The sequence below is a fragment of the Microcebus murinus genome, unplaced genomic scaffold (assembly GCF_040939455.1).
Source record: "Microcebus murinus isolate Inina unplaced genomic scaffold, M.murinus_Inina_mat1.0 scaf004_hap2_Mmur4.0, whole genome shotgun sequence".
Classification (NCBI taxonomy): domain Eukaryota; kingdom Metazoa; phylum Chordata; class Mammalia; order Primates; family Cheirogaleidae; genus Microcebus; species Microcebus murinus.
In genome coordinates this window covers 827,883-844,434 of record NW_027438950.1, presented here as the reverse complement: position 1 = coordinate 844,434, position 16,552 = coordinate 827,883, and the positions used below count along the sequence as shown (strand labels likewise).

At 35.8% G+C, this 16,552-nt stretch overlaps 1 pseudogene; it reads left to right on the top strand.

Annotated features, from left to right (window-relative positions):
* The first annotated feature begins 3,068 nt into the window (after positions 1-3,068).
* On the top strand, positions 3,069-16,258 carry LOC142866378 (uncharacterized; annotated as a pseudogene).
* Positions 16,259-16,552: the final 294 nt, after the last annotated feature.

Here is a 16,552-nt window from a genome sequence, read left to right as displayed (position 1 = left end):
CATTATTCATATACTTTTCCATGGAAAATTAAAAACACTGACATGTAAGATTTATGAAATGAAGAGGTACTATGGAGTTATCTTATAAAAAACAGTATTTCAAGTGATGTATGATGTAGGTATATAGAGTAATATTCTCATTATGATCAGACTGAAAAAATTACAATATTAGAAATAACTTGTTTTACTATTGCACATTATGATAATAAAATAGAATGTAATTTGGAATATTTTTAGATTACATGTAAACTTAATTTGTTTCATTAAATTAAAAATGTTTTTACTGTTTCCAATATGTTGTTGATTGAATAAAGTGCTATTTTGCCAACAACATTAACCTATCCTATGTTACTCAAAGTTGGAGGAAATCGATTGTAAAAATGTACTGTCGGGCTACACAATACAAAGACATCATTTTTGATCCTTTTATCAGTTGCTCTACTTTGAAGAATACTGTTCCCAAAGCTTTTTTTCATTACGTTTATAATTACATTGTTACTGTAATGCTTATAATAAATATTTTGCACTTATCAAAAAGCCATACATCTCTGAACACAGAATGAGTAGTTGTTACATTCTATCCTGCATTTTTCTTTCAACATGCAACCTGCCTGGCCAGTGAAACAAAAATAAGCATGTTTTTTATTTATATTGAATCAGATATACAAATACATCATGGTTAAGATGAACTATAGTTGTAGTATATTTACAGAGTAAGTAATTATGTTTGTTTGAATGTGGATGTATGCCTATTTTGAACAGAAAAGAAGAATATTAGAAAAAATGGGTAATTTCAAAAGTGTTGAGAATTTACTAGCAAACTAGAAACTTCAAAGATTCTGAAAGGAAATATTTTGTTCGCTTTATGTTGAATTAATTGTTTAAAACCCTAAAGCTTCTGAATCGGAACCTGCCCATGCCAGTGCTCTGTTCTTATATCCTTATTACTCATGCTAGGTCTACTATGTTATTTTATTATTTCAAAGTTCATTAAATATAGCTTGTATGACCTGATCTGCAATTGCAACAAGGATTGTTATAAAACTTAGTGGTGCTCATAAAATTACCTGAAGGTATGAGTAATTCCGCAGTGTAGTAATTTCATTTTACTTATTACATTCTATATTTTCATTTTAATTTGGGAAGCATATTGAAAGCACCTTTTTGGTTACTGTTTCTTTTACTTTTGGTGATCGAACCAATTGATTTATTGACATTATCAGGCTACTTTGTTCAGGTACACACTAAGAAGGATTTATAAATTATGGAGTTGATTTTATATTTAAATAGAATAAATAAGGACAGAACAGTGTTAGATATGTAACAGATGCTTCATAAATAGCAGTCAATATTTCTGTGGGAGTGAGCTTGTGGCTCCAGAGAAGAGATTGAAAATGTCCAGGGTAAAAAAATCACTGATTATGCATGTGGAGTGAAGGGACCTACAGAACAACCAACTCTCGGAATTTATAAGTGGAAGTTCTGCTGCTTTCATTTCATAATTATTTCTAATTTTAGGCCATTTTTGTCTTCATTCCCTTCTACAACTGTATCTAAGCCATTCTTGTTTCTGCCTGTGCTTGGGCTACAATATTCTCACTGTTGTATTCACCCCCAGCTAGTTCACACAGTACTTTAAAAGTTCTGATGAGAAGTGTAGAGTTTTTTTTAATTTGGAGGAAACAAATTAACTAGAGAGCTTGAGACCATTTATAGGCTATACATACAGCATTCTGATTATTTAATTAAGATTAGAGAAATTCAGCATCCTAAGGTTAAATTTAGAGCCTTAAAGTACAAAGAAAGAAAATCAATTTTTAGTGCCAGAGGATTAAATCCAGAATGCAGTGTTGTTTGCTTTGTAAAAGCAAAATGTTATTACATCCTAACATATAATATCATAAATATGAAAATAATTATAATAAGTAAAGCATTAATTAGTGTGTGATGCATATGGTAAATACTATATACAGAAAAATGAGAATTTGGCATTCTCTTAATAGAGAGTTTAGGTAAATAAATAAGTTTGAATATAATTTTCTGTGAATTACTTATAGTACAACATAGGCATCCATCTAGAATCTACTTATGAGTATGTATTTTCATTGTTAGAATATAATAGAATGATTTCTGTGTATTGAAAATAATTGGAATCTTTATCTGAAATTTGAATCTTAGATAATTTATTTTACATGACTCTATCTTCTTTCATTTTAATGAGTGCAGTGTGCAACACAGAGTTTTCATTTTTAGTCATCTAACTGTGGCCAACAGTTTGGTCACTGACTCTCGGAATCTCAGGGATTATGGCAGTTTTTGATTGAAAATTTCATCAGTGATTTGGGATGCAATCCAAATTCTGTTTTCTGTTCTCACAGTGGCCAGAGGTAGGATAGTCAGCACCACATACCTCTTTAGTGTCTTCTATACCATAATAATCAGCACGAGGAAGTTACAGGCATCTTTATCTTCAAATAAAATCGTCTAAGCCCCTTTCATGTTCTGTGCTGGATTATGAATCTGTTGGTAATTATCAGAGTTTCCTTGCTTATGATTGACAAATGAAATGACAAAAACAGCACTAAAATGTTATATTTTTGATACAGTTCAGCTAAGCTCATGACAAAGATCCAGGCTCAGTATTTGGAACAATGCTATACTTCAAAGATTTTACTGATTTGTTCTTGTAATTGACAGATAACATTATTTGTATTTATCATGTAAAATGTGATGTTTTGAAGTACATACACACACACACAAACACTGTCTAATGCTTAGTCTAGCTAATTAGCAGATGCTTTACTTCCCATATTTATCATGTTTGTGGTGAAGAACACTTATCATTGACTCTCTCAGCATATTTTAAAAATACATCATCATTAAGTATAGTAAGCATGCTGTATACAGTATATCTCTTGAATTTTTTCTTTCTACCCAGCAGAAATAATGTATCCTTTAAAAGACACCCCCCCCATTGTACACTTTCCTAAAACCGCAGTGCTGTGGCCTATTTGCAGGATGGAGGACGAACACAGAACACAGAAGAAAACACAGAGACACATACAAAGATGGTTGACTTGAGTGCTAATACACCGGGTAAGTTATATTTTTATACTCTAAAAAATTGAAGTTACTTCCTTGTACATTACCACCCAGGCATTGCAGCAATGGCCATAAATTCTGGAACACATAGCCTTAAGGACACAGATGTCCCCTGACTCAAGGTTTCCAGGTGGTTGCTCTAGGCACCAGGCATAGATCACGCATCAAGATTAGCAAGGATGGGCAAGGCAGCCACAGGGAGCATTTCTCGCCCCCAGTTTCTCTTAGGCTGATCCCCTGCAGCTGTGCCTGGCTTAGGTCACCCCTCCCTTGAGGGGTCTTATCCATCATTGAGTAGCCATCCATTTTTAAGGGGCTTAAGCAGCCTTCAGAGGGACAATGTGTTTATCATGTGGCCTCCAGACCCCCACTGCCTTGGGGCTGGGCAGCTCTTGCTTACTTGCAGCTCAGGTCCTTTGTTATGCCTCTAGGCAACACCTTGTTTATCACAGAGACCCTGTCCGGAATACATTACTTTCAAACACTCTGAGTAGAGCCCGTACATTACTCACTAAATTTAATTCTTAAACTAGGAATATATAATGTCAGTCCCCTACATCTCCCCCGATTTTATTTAATTTTGAAGGTGAACACACTGGAACACGGCCATGACATTTTATTTTTGCTGTTGCTGAGTTGCTTGCCTTTTTTGCCAGCACCTGTAGATTAAGAGCAAAAAACATAATACAAGGAGAACACCCAAATTATTCCCAATACTACTGAGCATCGTTTTTAATGAAGCCAAAGGATAGGCCTGTGACAATCAACTGGCCAGGCCAGAAAAGAACTCCTCATTATTAAAATCTGGCAGATTGTCCTGAAAAGCAGAGGTGATTTCCTGTACTAATTTTTGGAGGTCACCAGTTAGGTTTTGGCCTCCATTTAACAATTTTCATAATAACATCCAATGTTGACTACTATTGAAAGGAATAGGAGTGACACAAAAACAGGAAGAATTCCAATCACAATGGAAAAAATATTGAGTTGTCAAAACCTGAATTTGGTCTCTCAGCCACTGAACTGTATTCTGCATCTGAATAATTTCACCTTCTAGGTGAGTATCAATTTCTTGCTGATATTTCCATAATTTATGTGAAACATCATGCCACTTAGGAACAAAATCAGCTGTTTGCACAGAAAGGTGTAATGCAACCCCAGCAATAGCAACTGAGGAAGCAACAGCTATTAAGCCAACTACTGCCATGATTATCAGACCAATGACTCTTTTTATTCTACAAGCCAGAGGAGTTATTTTATTTAAAAGAGTGGTGACCAGGACTGAATCGCCCCAAGGTCGAGATAGGTTGACAGGCAACCATATCTCCTTACGAGCCTTGAGAAAATACAGACTATGTAAGGATTTGTTAAAAGTAGCCCATGAAGTGAAGTTTATACAAGTAAATAGGGCACAATTACCAGGAAAGTCAGCTTTCCTGCAGACTGATTCCAATAAACAGTTCCCATGAGTAAAAGATAAGGATAAGGAACACATGCCAGTAAAGTTTTAGAATGGCGATGGTGGAGGTGTCTGACAAATGATGATGTCTTAGGAGCCTCCAGGAGAGTTCTCAGAAAATCAGCAATATGACATGTTTAACTTTCCACTGAAAATCCAAATCTAAAACAATGAAACATAGACATGGAAATGGTGGGATTTACCATATGTAGAGAGACATATTCATATGCATTTAACTATAAAGCCAGATATTTTGGGGAACAGATAATAGACACAAAGAAGTGATCCTCTCTTGAAAGTTGATATGTAAATTGGTCATTTTCTTCCTTTATTTTCATTTCTGTATCTTTACTCCAATATAAAATATTTGGAATGTGGCTTATTTGTGTATTACATCAAATACCCATTTTTTATTCCTGTGCAATCATCTTATTTGGTCATTGTTATTTATTTTGCTATGTTTTTGTTTTAATTCACAAATAATTGTATATGAATATGTTAGACACAGTGTGATGATTTTATCTAGGCATACTTTGGGAAAGATATGATAAAACTAATTGACATTTCTCAAAACAGAGAAATCAATGTTCAACAGATATATGTGAAAATGCTCAACCTATCTAATCATCATGGAAATGAAAGTTAAAGCCACAATGAGCTATTAACTCACACGTGTGAGAATGCCTGTTCTCAATAGAATGAATGCTAAGTGATCGTGAGGATGTGGAGAAAAGAAACACTTGCATATTGTTGCTGTGAATATAAATTAGGACAGACAAATTTATTTGTATTTCAATAAATTTGGGGGGGCTCCAGTCGTGTTTCTGTCTTTGATAAATGTATGAATTATATAGTGTTAAATTGAGGACATTTAGTGCATTATTCATTCAATGAATATAGTTTTCACGCTGTAGATGAGATTTGGTCCCTTAATCCCAATCACCCTCCTCCCTTCTGAGTCTTAAAAATGTATTTTCTCAATACAGCCTTTGTACAAAATAGTATGGTGATTCCTCAACAATGAAAATTGAATTACCATATGATCCATCACTCCCGTTTCTAGATGCATATTCAATTGAAACAAAACCAGCATGTAGAATATATATCTTTCCTTCCATATTCATTACAACATTATTCATTCTAGCCCAGGTATAGAAGCAGTTTAAGTGTCCACCAGCACATGAGTGGATAAAGAAAATGAGCTGCATTTACACAATGAGCTGTCAAACAGAATGAAATTCTGTCATTTGTGACACCATGTTTTGAACTGGAGGACATGATGCTAAGTAAAGGAAGCCAGGCACAGAAAAACAAATACAGTATGATATCACTTATCTGTGGAATCTAAAGAAAGCTGATTTCTTAGTGGGAAGTGTGGTTACCACAAAGAGTGGGATGGGGAAAGAGAAAATCAAAGGGTACAAAGTGTCAGTTTGTTCATTTTTTAAAATTCATAGACCTCTAAATAGAAGAACCCTGGTATTCTTACCTAAATATATCTATTGAATTGTAATAATCTTCTAATGCTGCCATTATGGACAATATAATAATTTATATTTTTAATGTATAATTTATCCTAAATTTGAAATTTCCCCTAAAGTCACCCTAACTCTAACTTCCTGGCATGAGATAACTAAATCAAAATTTATTGATATATTTTTTTTTTTTTGAGACAGAGTCTCACTTTGTTGCCCAGGCTAGAGTGAGTGCCATGGCGTCAGCCTAGCTCACAGCAACCTCAATCTCCGGGGCTCAGCGATCCTACTGCCTCAGCCTCCCGAGTAGCTGGGACTACAGGCATGCGCCGCCATGCCCAGCTAATTTTTTGTATATATATTTTTAGTTGGTCAATTAATTTATTTCTATTTTTGGTAGAGATGGGGTCTTGCTCAGGCTGGTTTCGAACTCCTGACCTTGAGCAATCCACCCGCCTCGGCCTCCCAAAGTGCTAGGATTACAGGCGTGAGCCACCACGCCCGGCTATTGATATATTTTTAATTTTTAAATAATCTTGACATTTTTGCTTAATTTACTTTGCAATCATTACTTGATTGACCTTTATATTTGCTTTGCGACTCAATATTTGGTATTTTTATAAAGTTAAGGAAAGATGTATGGTTTTTATTTTTATATTTTTTATTTCAAAAAAATATGAGAGTACAAACACTTTAGTCACATTTTATATATTTTCCTCTACCTAGCAAGGGTTAGAGGTATGCCCTTACCCTCCATGATGATCAAGGCTTCCCTTAGATGTGGGTCTACCTGCAAACCCCTAAATCCCTCTTTGAACAGCACCACCATTTGTGCACCATAGTTTTAATCTGTCAGTACCAATTAGATGGCGAGTACATGTGGAGCCCTTTCTTCTGATCTTGTGTCACTGCACTTTGCATAATGGGCTCACTCAATCCAGGAAACCATAAGCAGTGCTAGCTCACTGTCATTACTTAAAATTGAATAATATTTCATTGTAAACACATACCAAATATTAATAATCCACTCAAGAATTGAGGAGCTCTTGGATGGTTTTATTATTTTTTTACTTTAAAATTGTAACATGCTCATTAATTTTATTTCACCAGCATTTGTATCTTCGGAGGTGTAGGTTCTTATCAAATAATCAACAGGTGTCCTGGGAATTTTATCAAGGTATAGGAGGCCCCTCTATGAAAGCCCATGAAGGAGGGTGAACTGCAATGCAGATTAAAGCTAATGATGTATTAATCCCTTAGGATCACCTAGATCACTTTGTAAATCTTATTATGCCTTGGCTAGGGAAATGCTAGATTGATAAAGCATTCCCTCCTTCCTCAGGTATACAAGTGGCTCAGGGTTTAATTAAGGATGGAGCAGCACCAAAATGGAATGGCAGCCTTATCCATCTCCCCAGGTGGAGCAATTGCTGGAAACAGCACCCAAACAGGGCACCATTGTCCCGAGAAGAGCCAGAGATCCTAACTATCTGCCTAAGATTGTAAATCCTTTTGAAAGATTTTTAAATATGCTTTTTTTTAAAGAAATGCTTTATCTGAATCTGAGAAACATCTCTTTGAAATGAAATATCAAAGAAGATAGTTCCCTATCCCACAATTTCCATAAGAAGATGGCATGCTAACTTCAGTTAGCACCTACCTTTAATTTGCAAAATTATCTCCTCCTGCATATACTTGACACACTTGTTTTTTATTTGAATGTAATCAATTACCAAAAACATAGAGTCTCCCTATTTACCAAGTAAGTTTATGGTGCACTCTTTATGACAAATAGGGCTGTCTAGTCTTTGTTCTTCTTTCCTCAAAGCCAATTATTATTTATCTAGATTACATGTATGTAAAAGTTAGGATTTGCTTAGTTATGTACAGTAATGACTTTATGTGTGCCTTTGGAATCTCTCAGTGGATTGGCACTCTGCACATCACATTCTGCTTTAATTAATAAAAGGGTTTTCTTTTAATTCTCTTTTAACTTTGGGAGAGGTTTTCTGAGTTGGAGACTCTTTACTTTTAATATTTCCTGAACACTTTCCAGAATTAAAAATGCAACATAAACATAAAATGTGCCCACCACTTCTACATTTGAAGGGCTTTGAACACTAGATTCCTTTTTGAGCTTCCAGTCTGTAACCTGCAAGTCTGTAGCACAGAGCTTCACTGTCCCTGCATCTGCACACAGTAAGTTCTCTAGGTCTCTTTGGTGTCTACTGTCCCTCCAGAGCATACTTAGACCAAATTCCTGTGAATACACTCTCAAAGGATAATAATCAGTAGTTCTATCATTTCTCTAAACTCATCTCACTTCTTTAGATCTGAAACGAATTCAGAAACTATGGGGATCAGACACAAATGGGAACAAGATAATGCAGACTTGGTTGAACACGTGAACTCCCTTTCTGCCTTCTCTTCTTGCCTAAATGCCAGGAAATGTGCAGTGAGTCCTACTGAATTCAAGCCTCCCTAGAAACCTAAATCTGCAGCTCTGAATTCTGAATGCAAAGTCTGAGGTTCCTCAGGATGCATTAGAGCAGTTTCCAAAGAGGAATTTCTCTTCCTGCTTTCCTTCCCTCTCTGTAAATGCAAAAAATAAAAAAGGTCAATCCAAATTAGACCTGGCCTCAACCTGGAATTCAGAAGACAGGGACATACTTTGGATTGAGTATGTATTAAAAACTCAGGGGAGGGGCCGGGCGCGGTGGCTCACGCCTGTAATCCTAGCACTTTGGGAGGCTGAGGCGGGCGGATTGCTCAAGGTCAGGAGTTCGAAACCAGCCTGAGCAAGACCCCGTCTCTACCAAAAATAGAAATAAATTAATTGACCAACTAAAAATATATATACAAAAAAAAAATTAGCCGGGCATGGTGGCACATGCCTGTAGTCCCAGCTAATCGGGAGGCTGAGGCAGAAGGATCGCTGAGCCCCAGAGATTGAGGTTGCTGTGAGCCAGGCTGACGCCACGGCACTCACTCTAGCCTGGGCAAAAAAGTGAGACTCTGTCTCAAAAAAAAAAACAAAACAAAAAACCAAAAACAAAAACAAAACAAAACAAAACTCAGGGGAGATACGTAGTGCAGTGTAAGAGATCAATATGGACTTGTAAGTTGACTTTGAAAGGACCTTATTGGGGTGAGTGTAAACAATTTCTAGATCTTCTCTAGTGTTGTATTATACTAGTATGAGAAGAATAGAAAGGCTGGCACTACATCTAAATTTTCTGTAAATTATTGGACACGTACTAAACTTTTCTGGTATAATAAGGATTAAATCACACAATGTAAAGGCTTCCTCACAGTGCAACAAACCATACTTGTGAGCACATAACACATGCTCAGTAGAAAATGCATTATGCTGGTCTTCACTTTGGAAATTAAGTATTCGTTGTGATGAGTGTTGGGCAAAAGGCAGTATGTATGCTGTGCTTGCTGTCTCTACCTGAGTGCTACTAAGAATGGATCTAGGTTGACCAACAGCAGCAATAAAAGGGGACCTGACAAAGAACCCAATTAATGTACCCCTTCCAAACCAGCAGACCACATATCTTAGAGTGAGGCCCACAGTACCACATGATTGACATTCACATTTATGTTTCAGAGACAATTGTAAGGTAATTACCTCTCAGCCCAGGCTTTCAATTAGGATAACCTGGCTAGATTGAAGAAACACCATCACCTGCCTGTTGGGCTGGATGGGAACATCCATGTGGTTTTAATTGTGCCCCAAATAATTCTAATTTGATAGCAGGGTCAATCATGAGGACTCATGCATACATTCATGAAAATTGAGTTTAGCCTTTGTTCGAGATAGAAGTCACAGTTTCTGCCCTATTGAGTTTGGTAGGACAAATCAGTGTGGTCCATATTCCTACTCCTGTTGCAAAAACTCCTGGCACCTGTAGCAGGGGGAGGTAACAGGAAGAAAAGACAGGAGAACCTCCCATTTTGGTCTCCATGAATGAGCTGATCATAGCTGACTCTTTCCTGTGAACAAGAAAAATTGAGTGTAGCCTTTCTGTGTTTTATGTTCCTCCTGCTTGTCAGTGTTGTGGAAACAAGGGAAGAAATTGTGCTGACTCCTTTCAGGGCAGTCTCAAGATTTAATTCTAATTGTTCTACACAATATCACCTCAAAAGAAATTTCAGAGTAGGAGAAGAGGAGGAAGAAATGGCTGGTTTTCAGGTAAGTGTGTCCCAGATTAGGAGTTGTGTCAACTGTTTGTCCTAAAAGTAATGTAGAACTTCAATTTTTTGAACTTGTAAACCTTTACTTCTTTACTTCTGATGTATATGGCTAATATGTTTTGCAACAACATTTTTTTTTTCTTCTTATGATAGTCAAGGAGCTCTGGAAAGTCCATCCTCCCTATCTAACAGAGCCTGCTCTACATTCTCTCCCATAAGCTTCTTAATACAGTAGCCAATTTGTATAAGAAACGTATGACATGATTGAAAATGTAACCATTGTGACAGATCAAGATAGAATAGTGTGGATGTCTGAGATTCCTGTTGGATATAGTCTTTGAATTTGAGTGAAGAGGGGGAACATGTGCTCTCAAAGTTTTATCTGGCTGCTTGATCAGCTCTATGTAAAATATTATTAGGAGAATTCAGGAAGAGGATAGCATTGATTGCCTAGGATAATCAGAAAATCATGGAAAAAACAGAAAATAGAAGACTTGCTCTGTATGATGCTAAAGTATTTACATACATTATTAAAGATAACAAATGGCAAGAATCTGTATCTGAAATTTGCATAAAATTGATGATTCCTCATGATTATATATTGTTAGCACTACCATGCCAGCAGTGATTTTGTTTCCTCCTCTTTTCAATGGTACCTAACACCAATTTGTCCTGTTAAAATTATGTTAATTTCATTCACTTGCTTAAGATGCTCTCGGACAGATTCCTCCAATATAAAGTTAATTGTTTTTTTCTTTATCATTAAGTGTCCCGTGGAGATTTACTGACTGTTGTGAATGAACCATCACATTTAATCTGGCAGCTCCCCTTTCTTCTTATAGCTTGCTTTAAAAAATGAGGGGTGTCATCTGTTTCTGTTCAGATGAATTGCAATAAATTCAAAGTCTACCATTTACTGCATCCTTACAAAATACTTTCCTTAGGCAAGAAGCATTGATATCAGCAGTTATATCATATGATGCAGCGATTCAGGCCCCATCCCAGATCACCTGAATCAGAATCTGTATTTTAACAAAATCTCTAATTCTTCATTGTACTCGTAAAACTTAGGTGATACCTTCTAACTCTCTATGTTTATTTATGGGGGAAATATGCACAATTTATTAATGTGATGTAAATGTAACACCCATGAATTTATATTACTGTAATAAGGTCTTTAAATTTGTATTCAATAATTTATCATCCAAAGCATAATCATATGTACACAGTTTCATACATCTTTTGTGATCTTCATTCCTGCAGATAAGAGAATGTGTTCAATAACATCAATGTGCTAAAAATTATATTATTGGATAATTCCAGTCACTCATATGTCAGAAGCAGTTCTCATAACTCATTTTCCTTGTAGTCAAATGAATATCTCTCTCTATGGCCACTTGGGAAATATGTGTCTTTTTACAGGAGATGGTGACATTCAGAGATGTGGCTGTAGAATTCTCTCCAGAAGAGTGGGCATGCCTTGACAATGCTCAGCGGAATTTGTATAGGGATGTGATGTTGGAGAACTATGGAAACCTGGTATCCCTTGGTGAGGATCACTTATATACAGAATTCTTATTCCACATTAAGACCATTTTTTTATTGATAGATTTTTAAAAGTTTCTAATTTACATGAATTTTATTTATTTATTTATTTATTTATTTATTTATTTATTTATTTATTTATATTTTAGACTGTTATGGGGTATAAGAGTGAAGGTTACTTATATTCCCCATGCCCCACTCTCCCCTCGAGTAAGAGCTTCAAACATGTCCATCCCCCAAACGTTGCACATCTTACTCATTGTCATTGTATACACCCATCCCCTCCTTCCTCCTCCCACACTCCCAACAATCCATAAATGTTACTCCTACATGTCCACTTAGGTGTTGATCCATTAATACTAATTTGCTGGTGAGTACATGTGGTGCTGGTTTTTTCATTCTTGAGATAATTCACTTAGTAGAATGGGTTCCAGCTGTATCCAGGAATATATGAGAGGTGCTATATCACCATTGTTTCTTAAAACTGAGTAGTATTCCATGGTATACATATACCACATTTTATCAATCCACTCATGAATTGATGGGCACTTGGGTTGTTTCCATAGCTTCACAATTGTGAATTGTGCTGCTATAAACATTCGAGTGCAGGTGTCTTTTTCATAAAGTGACTTTTCATCTTTTGGGTAGATGCCCAGTAGTGGAATTGCTGGATCAAATGGTAGATCTACGTGTATCGCTTTGAAGTATCCCTATATTGCTTTCCACAGAAGCTGAACCAGTTTGCAGCCCCACTAACAGTGTAGGAGTGTTCCTATCTTTCCACATATATGCCAATATTTATTGTTTGGGGACTTTTTACTGGAAGGTCATTCTTACTAGAGATAAATGATATCTTATTGCAGTATGCTCAACATCTCTGATCATCAGGGAAATGCAAATCATTTTATTCTTAATGTATTTTTAATTTTTGATCTCTTCTATATCTATGTTGTATAATATTAGAATCCAAGGTTCGGAATAACATAGCAGCATTTCAATTTCTCTACATTCTCAACATATGTATGTATGTATGTGTATATATGTTTACTTATTTAAAAGTTCTCAATGTAATCAAAATGTTCCCAAACAGCAAATGTTGGTGTGGATGCAGAGAGAGAGGAACACTCCTACACTGCTGGTGGGACTGCAAACTAGTTCAACCTCTGTGGAAAGCAACATGAATGAATTTTATATCCATGCTTTTAAAGAAAATTTGAAGATTTTGGTCCATAAAATAAAATCATTAGATGTCTCATGTTATCTTGAACCTTTCCCTTTGTTGGGATTTCACACTAGATTAGTGGTTACTCTAGAAATCAGTATATATAATTGTTGTCTGCACCTTGGAATAGAATTTCCACCTCTTATTTATTTGGTGCTAATGGGAATTGGTGCTCTAGTCATAAATTAGATCAATTTTTTATCATTCTACAGGGTCTGTGAGAAAGCAATATGTTGCAAAGGAATTTTCTAGAACCTTCTCTAATATTCTCTCTACTAAGGATAGTACTGCATTAGTAATTGGAAAGTCTTCAGCAAGAGTCATGTGAAATTTTTCTAATGAAACAGGTCTTGCCGAGTCAAAGCCAGAGCTGATCACATGCCTGGAGCAGAGGATAGAGCCCTGGATTATGAAGAAAGAGGAAACAACAGCTAAATATCCAGGTAGGTGAGATTCAGTGAAGCAGATTAACAAATGTTAGAGAGCCAAAACTCAAGGAGGAAGGCAGATATTAAAAAGTGGGTTTGAATATTCTGCTCTTTTGGAAATGATTTTTAGAAGCCTGTGTATGTTCTCTTTATCTCACAGAAGGACATCTTCTGTCCCACGCTCTTAAACTCTCTAAGAACTCTACCAATGCAGTGATCTTCCTTAGAATTCAGTGAGAGCCAAACTTGTTGTCATGGCTTATAAGGGAATACATTATCTATCAGCATTTCTATTGCTTAGGAGTTATGGGACTATCTGCATATTTTAAAGACCATGACATTAAACCATCTTTGACAGTATTTCGGTTTTCTGTCCTTTCTGGAGTACAGTGGCTGATCATAGCTCACTGCAACCTCAAACCTATGGGCTCCAGAGATCCTACAACCTCTGTCTTCCAAGTAACTAGATCTATGGGCATGAGCTACCATTTTGTTATTATTATTTTCTTATAAAAATGGAGTCTCCTCATGTTGCTAGGGCTGGTATCAAGATCCTGGCTTCCTTCTTGCTTGGTCTCCCAAAGTGCTGGGATTATCAGGGTGGTCCTCCATGCCCAGGTCCATGTTTTAAGTTCCTTTTGATGCCTCATTTCTGAAATGTGTAAAGGGGAATAGTGAAGATGTTGGGATTTCTTTCTGGAATGCAAGAAACACTAGGGAAAGATATTTATATTTTCTGCATCATGATTTCCAATTCTACGTTTTCAGAGGCAATCCTACAGAAAGTCAGATTCACTAATTTTGTACAAATGCATATCCTTTTCCTAAATGTAAAAATATCTAATGTTATTTGACTTAAAATAATCTTTTTCTAGTATAAAATGAGAGTAAAATTTCAGCTTTATTATATCCAAATACCCAAACTATAATATAGTTTATTTTCTCTGTTCACCTTATATAATTCTTAAATACACTGTCTCATTCAGTGCTTCAAATAACTGAATATATTTATACTCCCAATTGATATATAATACTTTGATAACTTATGTTAAATAATTTCCTCCTATTTAGTAGCATCAGAAATGTGTCACTCATATGTGTGTGTGTGCATATATTTCTGTGTGTGGGGTGCTTAATGGGTGGAAGTCTCCACAACTAATATTTGTATAACTGCATAAATTTATTGTACACACTGTAGTGATCTGATGTGTGTGTGAATGGTAAAACAATATAATTAAGGTAATAAACATATCCATCATCTCACATATTTATCATTTAATTATAGTGAGAACATTTATTAATAGTGATTTCTATGGTCTTAAAAATTTTAAGCGTATAAACATTATTAGTAACTCTAATCATGTTGCCATACCATAGATCTCCAAGATCTATTCATCTTATAACTAAAAGATTTTACCCTTAAAATCTCCTCATTTTTCCTTACTCTACACCCTGGAAACCACTGTTGTACTCTTTACTTTTATAAATTCAACTTTAAAAAAATTATCCATAGCAGTATTTATCTTTCTGGGAATGGCTGATTTTACTTAGCATAATGCCTCCTATGTCCATCCATGTTGTTGAAATGGCAGGATATTTATCATTTTCATGGCTTAGTAATATTATATGGTATGTGTTTGTACAGTCATTTTTTATTTTATTCATCAAAGCAGGCATTTAGTTTGTTTCCATTTTCTTGGCTAATGTGCATAATGCTGCAATATATATGGGGGTGCAGAATCTTCTTCAGATACTGATTTTACATGAGTATACTCATAGGTAGAATTGGTGAATGAAGAGGCAGTTCTATTATTTACATTTTTTAACAAATCTGTATGATGACACTATCCATTTATAATCAATAACAGTCTACAGGGATGGATTTCCTGCACACTCTTGTCCTCATTTATTATGTCTCTTGTTTTGGACATTAGCCATTTTAAAAGTCTACAAATGTGAAGAATGTGGCAAACCCTTTACCAAGTGCACACACCATACTCGACATAGAAGAATCCATTCTAGAGAGAAATCCTACAAATGTGAAGAATGTGGCAAAGCCTTTAATCAGTGCATATACCTTACTCAACATAAAAGAATCCATAGTGGAGAGAAACACTACAAATGTGAAGAATGTGGCAAAACCTTTACTTGGTGCACACACCTTACTCGACATAAAAGAATCCATAATGGAGAGAAACCATACAAATGTGAAGAATGTGGCAAAGCCTTTTCCCAGTCCTCAATCCTTATTCAACATAAAAGAATACATACTGGAGAAAAACCCTACAAATGTGAAGAATGTGGCAAAACCTTTACACAGTGTACACACCTTACTCAACATAAAAGAATCCATAATGGAGAGAAACCCTACAAATGTAAAGAATGTGGCAAAGCCTTTTCCCAGTCCTCAATCCTTATTCAACATAAAAGAATACATACTGTAGAGCAACCCTACAAATGTGAAGAATGTGGCAAAGCCTTTAACCATTCCTCGATCCTTACTCGACATAAAAGAATCCACACTGGAGAGAAACCCTACAAATGTGAGGAATGTGTCAAAGCCTTTACCCAGTGCACAAACCTTACTCGACATAAAAGGATTCATACTGGAGAGAAACCCTACAAATGTGAAGAATGTGTCAAAGCCTTTACCCAGTGCACACACCTTACTAAACATAAAAGAATTCATGCTGGAGAGAAACCCTAGAAAAGTATAGAATCTGGCAAAGCCTTTATCCAGCTAAAAGGACTCACTCTACATAAATGAATCCATAGAGCAGAGAAACCATACAAATGTGAAGAATGTGGCAAAGCATTTTCCCAGTGCTGACATCTTAATCTACATAAAAGAATTCCTATCACTGAAAAATTTTACGAATGTGAGATTTGTGGCAAAGTCTTTAATATTTGTTCACATCTTATTCCACATCAAAGAAATCATACTAGATAAAAGTTAGATAAATGTAATGAGTATGTAAGTGCTTTACCAATGTATTTGCCTTAAAATGCACAACAGTACTGAAACTTAAATAGAATGATGTAGACTGCTGACAATACCTTTAGTTATAACAGATCCTACCGGAAATGGGAGAACTTACACTGAAAGAAATGCTCCAATATATTC